We start from the raw sequence: 11,628 nt of genomic DNA on the forward strand, positions 1-11,628 counted from the left end.
CTATTACTGGTCTTATTTTCTGAAGAAAAATTAAACTTAGTAAGCTCTGATGAATTAGAATAGGTACTATCTAACGAGTTTTATGTATTCACCCTCTATCTCTAAATGCAGATAGTTTATTCCTACTATGCCGTAAAAGTCAATAAAGTTAAAATGTTAGAATCTTAGAGGCATTTGCCTTTTGACAATTAAAAAAAAATTCCTACAGTCAGTGGGATGAAAGTACAGTCGTGAAATCTGAGGCATTTATGTGATCACTGTCAAATTTGGGCTGATTTAGGAGCCTCTCAACAACCATGTGCATATTCATGTGATCGGCCCTTCTTGCCCTTTTTTTGGCCTGGTATTAGGAAAGAACATTCTCAAATAGTCGCAGATTTTAAAAGTGATGGATCTAGAATGAACACTTACTAAAGGGATGATAGACTACATGTGTTTCCTCCTAGAACATCATTTTCCACTGAATCTATGTCCTTGCTTCACAGTCTGTTCTTCACTGTCCTTTGGTTCGTAAGTTATGCCTTCCTCTTTATGTCTTTTGGTTTTTGCATTTCCTATTTCCTCTCTTGGGAATTCTCTTCCCCTCCCTTTCTTTTGGTAAAACCCTGCTCATACTTCATTTCTCAGATTGAATGTGCCTTTTGTTAGGAAGCTGTTTACATGCCCATCCCAGGGCAAAATGGGTGCCTCCGATGCCCTTGGAGCAACATCTCCTTCTCCAGCCAGAACACTTGCCTGCAGTGTCATCTGCAGATCTAGACACCATTTGTCTTATTCATTGATGTTATACACTCACCACACAATACATTGCCTAGCACATAGTAGGTTCTCGACTGAATAAGTGCCACTATAGCCTTGTATTTTACCACTCCCTCCTTTGTGTGACATGCTCTGGTCATTTGGAGCTCCTTGTCACCCCTCAACGTTCTGTGCCCTCTCCTGTCTCTAACCTCAGCTCCTTTCACTCAGAATCACCTTCCATCTTTCATCTCCTACTACACTCATCTGGCTGGGTCATCTTATCCTTCAGGATCAGCTCAGCTGTCACCTCCTCTAGGAGGCCATCCATAATCTTTCATCAACCCATTGTTGACCAAGATGCTTGTCTCAGTATCTTCTTAGACAAGTGACTCAATATTTCCAAACATTTTTATCTTTGAAATGGGAAAGGTAATACCTGACATCATGTTTCCATGTGGCGGGACTTTTAGCTGGAGGTGCACAGCTCATCTCTCCCCACGTCTCAATCACTCGTCCCTACAGAAGAAGTAGCTTATCTGGGGATAAACCCAGGGTTATGTTTATTTTACTAATCTTCCTTCTGCTGAGTATGTATTCTCTATTTCAGTAAGAGCTCTTCCTGCAATTGTCCATCTGCCTGAGACTATGTAAATAAGACTGTGTTTCACATCTAAAGAATAAGCAAGCGCCCTTGGCCCTAAGTCTAAAGCTACAATAACCAATATTCTTTCTTCCCTGTAACAGTAGAATATTGTATCTTCATCTGTTGACCAACATCTGTGATAGCTCCTGTGATAGGAAAGGATATTGTCACTGATTTAGGAATGCAACAGATTTTTAAGAGGGTAACACTTCTGAAAGAAATGAGGTTGTAAGATTGGACAAATGGAACAGTCTTACCGTGAGGCAGACTTGAGACTGTCTCTGCAAATCCTAAGTGAGCCCACTAAGGGAGTCACACATCAGGCAGAAATGGCTAGGCCTTGCTCAGGGATGGTGGTGTCTGCTCTGCAGAGTGTGGACTTGATTCCCAAACTGAAGCACAGCCCGACTTGAATCAGCCAAATCCTGTGCCTGCCATCTAGCCATAGTTCTCACAGCTGCACAGTGCAGCATGTCCTGTCTCAAGGTAGGCTTTGAGAGGTGCATCTCTGTCTCCCACAACATCTGACATCAGTCTCCCTTCACAAACTCTAAGTTCCAGGAGCTCAGGTCTTTTTGTTTCATTCACTGCTTTATCATCAGTTTCTTTAAGAATGCCAAGGATGAGTGGGAGCTAAGTAAATATTTGTTGAATGAATAATTTGTCTGTTTTCTATATACATCTCTCGTTTTCTTCTAAATATTGGCAGCAACAAGGAATATAATTTACTAGATTCCCTCAAATTCTACCATGTACATGGCCCATTTCTTACCAGTATTCTGGTAAGGATCAAATTCAATAAAGTATATAGTTTGATATTAAAACTTTCAAAGCATTGTAAAAATGTCCAAAATGAATACCATTTAATTTTATTGCCATTTTAAATATACTATTACTATACTTTCTTTTGTATCTTTTTTTTAATTTAGTCATAGTTGACATAACATATGAGTTTCAGGTGTACAACATAATGATTCAATATCTGTACATACTACAGAATGATCACTGCAGTAAAACTAGTTAATGTAGCCCGCACATAGTTATAATTTGTTTCTTGTTATGACAACTTTTAAGATTTACTCTTTTAGCAACTTTCAAATATATAATACAGATTAGTAACTATAGTCACCATGCTGTACATTGCATCCTCAGGACTTAATAATTTCTCTTTGTTTTCTTATCAATGGAATTTAAAGAGTACCTATTTTTGCTTTCATGTTATTCCTTCTTATTTATTTATTATCACTTTCAAAGAAAATAGTGGCCTTGCTGCATAAAGAAAGACAGATGAAATTCAAATTAGGAATTATCGTATAGAACAATTTACGTAAAATATTTTGGCTTATGAACATTTTGAAGTCAGTGGCTGTAGTGTAATGTCAAAGATGTAAATTTGTCAATGATAGTCAAAATGAAATTACTGTCTTGCACTCAAAACACAGTCTACCTACTGTTCTTTTCTTTCTAAGAGGCATTGACCTCACTGGATTCAGCCTTGACTGCTGGACACTTTCTCAGCTGGTTAATCAGGTGCCAGCCCAAACTACCTTGACCATGACTGCTTTTACCTGTTCTCATTGCCCATGACTTCCTTTTTAGCAAGCTTAGACCTTCTCAGTTACCTCCCATGCCTCATCTCTTTCCTAAATATCCCCCATTCACATTATCTAAATACATCTAGAAACCCTAGTAAAATGCCAATTGTAGCCAACTTTTTAGAGTACTCACTGTATTCACCCTGTATTCATTCTTTTTATGGATTATCACATTTAATTCTGCAGCACTACTGTGAGATAGGCATATAGTTAATATTCTCTTGATTTTCAGAATACAGGAAAGGATGGGGAAAAGAAAAGTAAGTTTCTCAGATGAGAGAGCCATCAGGTAGAGAAATGAATATATGGACTGAGGCAAAATGGCGTCAAAGCCCACTTTCCTAATTGAAACTAGCTAGACTACCTGCCTAGTTATTACCGTTAATTTTTTTTAAAATATAGCTAATTATACCACCTTCCCTAATATTAAATAAGAAATATATTAACCTGACATTCAAATTTGTCTACAGTGGTACAGACATACTCTTCCAATTTCATTTTCTATCCGTTCATCTTATTCACATTTTTCTCAGCTACCCAAATAGTCAACTAGCCATCTCACTCCTATATCTGAATGTCATTTCTCACTTTCCTCAGCTATATATTCCTCTACCAGTGAAATTCTGTTTGTCCTTCAAAGAACAAATTGAAAAAAACAAATCCTTCTCAATTCTCTTTCTAAGGTGCTCCTGTGATACATGCACTTCTATCTATGCATTGCACATGCTGACATGTAAGAATGGATAGGCAAGCTCTGTTCTAGAGTATAAATCATGTCCTCTCTAGAAAGGAGGTTGCATCACAGTCACATTCTTAGTCCTCACAGCTTCCGGTACAGTGCCTTTCACACAGAATATCTCATAAATGATCACCGAATTGATAGAAATGGAAGCATTTCCATTGCTTCTAATGAGAATTGGACACACTGAGAATGAAGTCACAGGTGATTGTTTTGTTTACTACATCCAGTACCTGTCTTAATATGGAATTTTCACTTAATTTGTTATAAATGCAAGCAAGTATTGCTTTCTAAATAAAATGTTTATTACTTTCATTCTAATTCTCTAAAGTTTTATTTACAATAGAGAAGAAGAGATTTTAGGAACGGTATATTCTGTATCGGCAGGGTACTCTGAGTTTTTAGCATTAGCTTTACGTATTACTTACCCCTACAGAGGGAAAAGGCTTGGCACTGAATAAAAACCACATCCGCTGTCATAACTATCATCATAGGTTCCTTTCTTTCACCAAAATGGCAGCAGAATAGCTGTGCATGGAACAGAATACCAAAATGTGGGCACTGGCCCAGGTGCCCCATTGTCCTTTCTTTCATACTGTAAATGAAACAAAAAGACAGTACAAGCAGTTGGATCTGACTGCCGAAAGTAAGAAATAAAATATTTAATGGTATGTCTTTTTCAAATAGAAATGTCTTGATACTCCACAAAAGAGACATATTAATTCTAACAATAGTGAATCCATGTACATTAGCGGCAAGTTTCCCAACAGATGTGATTGACTGAAGTTAATGTTCAGATAAGTCCTAGAAAATATGTGAAAAGACCTGTTGTAAGGGAAAGCCTAGTCTTTTCTTTCAAAATTTACTCAGGGTTAGTTGAAATCAAATCCAAAGCTTAGCATTGGAGGCTAAGAGGGGTGATATGTTATAGTGAAGGAAACATAGATTTGAAATCTAACAGAACTGAATTAGAATCCTGATTCTGACATTTCATAATTGGGAGACATTGTCTTGTCACTTAATTCTTGACTCCAGCTTTTCAATCTGTAAACTGAAGATAACATTAAACATCCTGTACATACGTTGTAGTCATTAAATATAGTCATGATGCCTGAAACAGGCATTTGACAAATGGTAGTGACCTCGTTTAATATTATTTCCATATGCAAAATATCAGCAAAAATAATAGCAGAGGATGTAAACTTTCTGAAGTAAGTCCCATGGAAAAGGAGCAGAGAGTATATACCCCACCAGAAGTTCCTTCCACATTGAGAAGTCCAATGTCAATCTTCTCTTCTCTGGTTCTCAAATGCCCATTCTCTGGTGGGTGGAATCATTGCCTCAATATAGAAATAAAAGTAAGAGAACGAACAAAATACCACACAAATGGGAGGTGAATAAACACTTTGGGAAGCGTCCAAAACTTTTCTCCCAAGTATTTCTAATTTCCCATTTTTTTTTTTTTTAGATAAGTGCCTATTAGTATTCATTTCACTAAGAAGCCACAGTGCTTATTATAACAGAAGAGAATGGCAACTGTTTTTTCTAGTTATAATTTTAATCTGGGATAAAGATGACGACCTGTCAATATTTATTAGCTTTTATTTTTAACACATCACTCAGTAACATATTAATTAATACACTTTTCTTTCTGCTAACATGTGCCAAATATATTCTACACGCAAGATGCTATAGTATATATAGATTGGGTACTTAAGTAATCAAAAGGTTAATATGAAAGAGAATGTTGGCTTGGGAGAGTAACAACCCATCCAGAACCAATTTATATAAAACAATATGTAAGAGAAAAAACTTTTTTTTTCTGGCTATGTTAGCACAAAAATTAAACACATCATCCACCTTCCACTTGTGGTAAATGGTCCAGCTAGAATCAACAAGCTAAATCAAAGATGTTAACTCATACTTTATTACCATCTCCTCAGGGGGAAAAAAAAATTGTAGAAAACATAGAAGACATTGTTAAAGAGAATAGAAATGTAATGTAATTTGAGATAGTAAGGTCAATTTAACTGCTGTATATGACTTCAAATCAACCAGTTCAGTTATGGTTAATAGCAAAGAATTGAGACAACTTGCAGAAGAAGTGCTATTACTATATTTTGTCCACTATTGGAACCACAGAGAACAAATAAGTCATCAGAAAAATGAAAATTATTTTGTTCCTTCTTCAAAAAAATGAAGATTTCTGGCATAGATGTTTCAATTGCTGGTTCACATAGCTCTAGAAATAAAAACATTCACCATTAGCATACAACATATATTTACACAGAAAAGAAGCCAACTCACCACTTTTCTTTCAAAATCCTAAATTCGACAATATTTTAGACAGTGCATCTGAATTTCATTAATTTGGCAAACTCTCTTTATAAAAAAATTGAAGAGGAAGTGGAAATGAGTCAAAAAACTGGTTGTATAGATGAGGTTTTAAATATAGATTGATATAAGTTAGTGGAGAAATTTCTAAATAGAATTTATGTTTATGTTTTTGGTCCTACTTGCACAGAATTTTGAATGGTATAAATTTGAAATAAATTCTATATCAGAATCAAACTATCAAAATAGTCAAACACAGTAAATTAAATCTAACATAATAGAAGTAATTGGGTACTAAATTAACATATTTAGTAACATTAACCAAACTACTGGTACCAAATTGTAAGACTGACTTAAGCATAGCACATGTGTGTCTGTTCCAAAGTCAAACTTAAAGTTTAAAAGTATGCTGTATATCATTAAGTTAAATTTCCCACTTAATACAGGTATTTCCTTCTGATTAATGATTAACTTGCTCTTATTTTAGTAGAGAGGATCCTTCCTCTACAAATATTATTTGGATCTCTTCAAGCTAAAATTGTGCAGGGAAGTAAAATTTATCATAGCATCATAAAATGCACTAATTACTTATAAGTGAGTAGTCACTTAGAATATCACTTATAAAATTGTCCCCAACCATTTCCAGCATAATAATAATGTTTCTACCAAAGTCTCTTGTTGACTGTCAAATGTTGGACAAATTGATTGCACATTAAAATGTATTGAAAGATTGTAAATTAAATGCAAATATTTCAAAAGGTGTAGGATTTTACTTTTAAAATAAAGATAAAATAAATGATGAAGAATGCGTGAGTTTCATGTGATGAGAATCAGAAAGTTTAAACCAGTCAACTTTTGAAACAGTGACATTAAAAAAAAAAAAAAGGATAACATTCTGAACACTTCCAAAGAAGACAACTTAAATATCAAAAAATTAAGAAAGTAGCCTGGAGTAATTAATGGAGTGTACCATAGTCTTGAGAATGCTTCTCTTCATGATCACATTGTCAAAGTCAAACATGAATTGAAAAATATATTGTGCTATTATTTAATTGTGTTAGAAAAATTACACACCCAAAATGGACCAACACTTGATTCATCGTAAGTTAGCTCACAGTTTCTACAATTTAACATTTGTTAAATTGTAGATAAAATTTCCACTTTGGTAATTTTAGTTTTAAGACAAATTCCAATTACTATTTTTTTTTTTTTAACTATAAAATTTTATGTCCTTTTCTTGAGTGGCATCATTTCAATTGCCTCTTCCTGGCAGCAGTTACACTTAGGTAGCAGGAATCTTATCTGCTACCTACTGAGATACCACATTCTGTTTTTTGACAAATCAGACTTTTATACTTTACCTTTTCATCCACTAATGTATTCAAAAATAGTTATTGGGTTCCTTCCAGAGGCTAGATTTATTTGTAAAATCTGGAGTAGAGTAGGGAATAAAACAGATAAAAATCTTTCTCCTCATACATTTAATATATTGAGTCAACATCTTAACTAATTCTCTTTATATCTTCTGTCCACTCTGCCTTTTGTAGCAATACTTAACAACTCATCTTTGCAACATAATAGCCTTTCAAATATTTGAAAGCAGTTGTCATGTTTCCCTTTAATCATCTTTTCTTCTTGTTAGAAGTACCCTGGTCCTTTAATTGTATTTCATTTGACATAGTTTTGAAATCCATCACTAACCATCAACTTCACAGGAGGCACCATTTATTTCTAGATTATTTCCTTGTCATTTTTTTAATCCTCCTTTAGTGGCCTTCACAACCTGTCAGATATGTTTTTAAAATGTAAATTTAATAGATGTATAATATGTACATGTACAATAGAGAGTAAATATTATGTCCCTTGTCCAGGACGTTATATGTTCACCTGAATAGCCAAAAGCTGTGTTCAGAATTTTCTCTTTCAGAGACACACCTATGCTTAATGCCAAAATAAGATTTTCTTCATCTAACACATCCACAGTGGCCTAGCTGCATATGTAGCAAACTCAAATATTTTTAATCTTATATTTGAGATGAGGTTCTTCACCTTGTTGATTTCAGCCTATCATTTTAGTCTTTTGAAATGACACTGTTACTTCTGTCCCAGCATTATATATAATATTCCCCCATTTCATGTCCCCTACAAATTTAATAATCGGACTGTCTCTTGCATCAATTTCACAATTAAAAATGGTAAACCAGAGAAAAGCATAAATCCCTGTGGCACCTTGCTGGAGATTTCAATTGCTTAATAGTTGCCATGAGATGTTAAACCAGGTGTGACTGTCCCTTTCTTTCTGTGCTATCACCCAATTTATACGAGTTTACAATCAAGAGGTCATGAATGCATTCATAATGCTTTTATGAAACTAGAACACACTGTAGTTAAAGTGTGTCCACTCATTTCCCCCAGAAGATTTGTGTAGCTTTTTTCTCTGTGCACTTATTGCACATTTTATTTGCTACAATATAATAGTCACTTGAATTATCTTAGAGTCATTTGATCACACAGCAGGTCATGCAGGGGTACTCAGTATTTATTAGTTGAATTAATGAATGAGTGGTAAGTAACTTTAACTTCTTAGTCAGGGACTCTAACAGAAAATGACACAGGACTGTTGTCCTGTACATGCTAAATGGATTTTGGCAACACTCAAGGTCTTCACAAACAGGATTCAGAATATTAAGATCATCACATGACTGTAAGTTGTACAGATGACAGGAAATGCTACTCGCATTTAGAGCTGGAGAAACCAGAGTAACTAAAAATGATGACTGCTCCAGGGTCTATGACAAAGCAATTTAAAATAGTACTCACACATCCTACATTATAGAAATATTCCACTCAAATTAGGGGACACATCTGTCAAGTCAGAGAAGCTGCTTGGGAGTATATGATGTTTTGCCAATGCAAATTAATGTAGGGATTTGGAATTAATGTTTTGCATTACATGCTTTCTGTTGTTTGCTAATTTTTAATAATGGTGTATAAACTATTTTATTATTAAACATTTATATATAAACATGTATCAGATACTAGCAGGTATTTTGCTATATATGCATAGCACTGTGTAGGCTGCACAAGAGGCATTAAATATAGGATACTTAATCTGCTATTTGTAAGACACAGATGTATTGAAAATTTCTCTTCACTCTTGGGAGCTCACCATCTAGGGAAAATGTATATATGGAAAACTTAAGTAGCTAAATAGGTCCGTGATTAAGTTTAACCAGTAGTTTTGTAATGTGACCATAACGGTATTTTGATTTTTCATTAATTAATGATTCAACCCATTTTTAATGAGTGGCTACTATGTACAAGTTCTAAAATTACGCCACTGGGCAAAAACAGTTTTGAATTCTGCACTCTACAGATTTACAACTTGATAATAGAGACATTGTGGACAGTTCAAGAAGAGAGGGTCGGTAGGGTTGTTTGCTCAGTAGAAGATCTGTAGGGACAGAAACATTGAACCTGTGCTGCATCTTGAAAGCTGAATAGTCACAGAAGAGAAAGAAGCTTAGTTCTAGACCAGAGAATAATCAACTTCGCCTATGGAAGAAAAATAATGACAAAAATAAGTGCTGCTTCTTACGAGATGCTAAGTTTTTCTTCTTTTGTTCCATCCTCCAGATAACATCAAATAGAAAAGATAATGATGCAGATTTCAGTTGGGAGACACTGAGGCTTGCACTAGGACAGAGGAGGGAAAAACTGTATCCTGATTAAATGAGTCTTAGCATCCTTCGAAAAGTAAAATATTTATGGCTCTATTACTTGAAGAATTTATTTTAGTTCAAAACCTGAAGATCTCATTTATACCCTCTGAATCTAAATGTCAAACCTGGTGTGAAGACTAAAATAAAACATGACTTAAAAAGAGAAAACTCTCATACCACAAGCTTCCACCTCACCCAGGAAAGGCCACTGCAGTGCATTTTCAATGCTGCCTGTCATTCACTTTGCAAATTACAGGTCTTCCATGGAACAGCGATGATCTATCACTGCCATGACAACAAAAGCGCTGCCTTAGTGACGTGACTGCTGGTGAGAGAATGACATACCGCTTATAAATACTGTAGTTGGGAGATTAGTGTAAATTCTGAACAAAGCAACAAAATGAATCACACTTTGGGAATGCAATGGAAGTAAGTCCATTTATTTGTGTGTCAGTTTATTTCAAACTTTTGTGTAGTCGAACTTTATCTCCTTCATTAAGTTCAAAAGAGATGCCTGAATGAACACATAAAATTTTACTTAGTAATTATTTTGAATAGATGGTGTACCGTATCTCATTTTTTAATCAGAATTCAGAAAAATGAATATGAAACACAGAAACTTCTCAATTTAAACAGTATAGTTGGGGCAACTTTTTAAATAAATGACAGTTTCATTGGGTGAGAAATCAGAAACAGTGTCCAACCATTATTTATCATTCAATTGACAAAAATTAAAATTCTTTGTGACTATTCAAATTTATCTTTTCAAATTATATTTGTTTATTAATTATATATAGTTTTTTTTGAGACGATAAAAAAGAGTTTTACAAGTATTTGAGAACAGAAAACAAATTAATATGTACTTCTTTGGAAACATATTGTAAAGCTAAAACTCATATATCTCCTTTCAGTTTTAGATTACATAAGTAAAAAGAAATATGTAAGTAGAATATAAAATATGTGACTACCCATAATTTATTGAATTACCTATACATTCCCAATTGTCAGCATTTGAAACTGTAGAATTCCTTTGAGTGGATAATTCACTAAATGAGTAATTGGAAATGCTAATCTTCAGATGACTAAGCTTTAGAACAATAGTGTTTCTGAGGTGCCACGCTGGAGGAGTAGCTTTATTTTACTATACTACTCATCGGAGCTCTAATCTTACAGTATTTTATGTTGGTATCTGTGTGATATGACTCTCTCTCTCTCTTTTTTCAATAAACTTGAGGAAAAATCTTTTGTCTTTTTTCATTTTATTGCTCTGTGGCGCTCAGCAATGCCGAGTATATCATAGGCACTGAAAATATATTAGCTAAATTCAGTTGAAATTGATTTATCATGGTTCTTACTAGTTCATAATTTATGGGGAATACTGCTTTGAGAATAATGTACTTAGCGTTAGTACAATGCCCACCCCCCTCTTTTTTAAATCAGAATCATTCAGTTGGAAGATCTTAGGTCGTTGGGTACAACCTCCCATTTAGTTTGCCTGCCATAAATCCTCACCAAATCATTAACATAGCTTATTTTGGAACTTGTATTCATGGCTCTACAAAAATTCTTCAAGTTATCCTTCCTACACTCACTAAAAATAATATTGTTAGAAATTCTTTATAATATTTACCTGTTTACCAGAAGCTTCTATTGTTTGGTCCCAAGTTTATTCCTTTAGGCTCAAGAATGCATCAAATGAAGATATTGTTCAACAGTAAAAATTTAGAATTTTCTATGGGTCAGGAAACAAGTTGATGAATGATTAGGGATTCAGAAATGAATAAAAATGTCTCAGCTCTGAACAGTTCACATTAAATAAAATGACAACACCAGAAGTATTTTGATTATGTTTTT

The sequence above is a fragment of the Pteropus vampyrus genome, unplaced genomic scaffold, assembly GCF_000151845.1.
Source record: "Pteropus vampyrus isolate Shadow unplaced genomic scaffold, Pvam_2.0 Scaffold13, whole genome shotgun sequence".
Taxonomy (NCBI): Eukaryota; Metazoa; Chordata; class Mammalia; order Chiroptera; family Pteropodidae; genus Pteropus; species Pteropus vampyrus.